Source organism: Zalophus californianus, chromosome X (genome assembly GCF_009762305.2).
Source record: "Zalophus californianus isolate mZalCal1 chromosome X, mZalCal1.pri.v2, whole genome shotgun sequence".
NCBI classification, from domain to species: Eukaryota; Metazoa; Chordata; class Mammalia; order Carnivora; family Otariidae; genus Zalophus; species Zalophus californianus.
Window position 1 is genome coordinate 106,426,986 of NC_045612.1, and position 1,524 is coordinate 106,428,509.

General features: G+C 39.6%; 1 pseudogene; it reads left to right on the forward strand.

Annotated features, from left to right (window-relative positions):
- The first annotated feature begins 757 nt into the window (after window positions 1-757).
- Window positions 758-1,244, forward strand: LOC113931258 (annotated as a pseudogene).
- Window positions 1,245-1,524: the final 280 nt, after the last annotated feature.

Sequence of the window (1,524 nt, forward strand, 5' to 3'; positions counted from 1 at the left end):
ACGTTTTGGACTCAGATGGCAATAGATCTGCTCAGAGATGCATTTTCCCCTGAGCTGTGCACTGCGCAACGTCACCTCTGCCTCGGGACTGCTGTCTGATTAGACCACATTCATCAATGAACAAACGTATCCCTCACTTCTCTGGTGTTCTTGGGCACACATTTATGGACTTAGTAAGGGGTAGTCCAACCTCTGTGTAGACTAGTGAATTCTAGGAAGTTGTTACTACCTGAGAAGCACCCATAAAAATGAATAACCTGAACATTTAAGAGCCGAACTGAATGGCAGAACATTTTACAAGAGTTCTGACGCAAATGGGGTAAAGCTGAGTGCACTTCTTTTTTATTGACTCAGTATTACTGTACTGAAACATTGAAACTTTTTGTTTGAAGGTTGATTTCATTTGCTATTACTCCCAACTTTATATTCAACTCACTGAAAATTTCAACTGGTGTATTTTGGGTTTTTTTGTTTTTGTTTTTTAAGATTTTGTTTATTTATTTTAGAGAGAGAGAGCACGAGCAGGGTGGTGGGAGGGCAGAGGGAAAGGGAGAGAGAATCTCAAGCAGACTCTGTGCCCAGTGTGGAGCCTGATGTGGGGCTCAATCTCACAACCCTAAGATCACAATCTGAGCCAAAATCAAGAGCCGGTGCTCAACCAACTGTGCCACCCAGGTGCCCCTCAACTGGTGTATTTTGAAGTAGACTTCAGTTTCTTTCTGTATTTTTTTAATGTAATTATGTCAACACAACTGGGATGAACTACCCTGCTCTTGTAGAGATTGCATACAGGAATATGTGGTTTCTTATTGTGCACTATCCAACCCGTGCCTCCTTAAACAAATTCTTAAATGAATTTAAGAAGAACACAGTTACCACCATCATGAGTGTGTGAGGTACCTTACCACACTGCCAGTTTGGAGGAAGAGGGCATCCAGATTCTGGACTGGCCTTCTGATGATGGTTTTTGATAAATGCTTAAAACTTAAAAAAAAAAAAAAAGAAATTTCATGAAGATCCTGGTTCTTGTATTGAGGTTTGCTGTGCTGCAGGTCTTGGGAGCTCCAGTGCTGGTTGCCCGAGAATTAAATGAAGGTGGAGTGAAATATGAAGATGTAGTACAATTCATAAGACAAAAGCAACGTGGAGCTTTTAACAGCAAGAAACTTTTGTATTTGGAGAAGTATCGTCCTACAGTGTGCTTGCCCCTCAGAAACGTCAGATATAACTGTTTCATTCAATGAAAGGGTGCTGCCTGATGCTATGGCCTTGGAAGTGAAACTTGAGAGAGAATCTTATTTTGTTTATATTTTATATTAGCCAATATATGGACCCTTGGTGGATACTATGTCAAATGAAGCTTCCATAGGAACATTGAAAAGCAGTTTTAGCAGGCCACAAGCTTGCCAGAATTAGAATTTGATGTTATTTTCACACTTAGTAAAAGATTCTAACTCTTCAATATTTAAAATATGTTTTCCATTTGTATCAATTGTATCTCATCAATATTTAGGAACCCTAGAG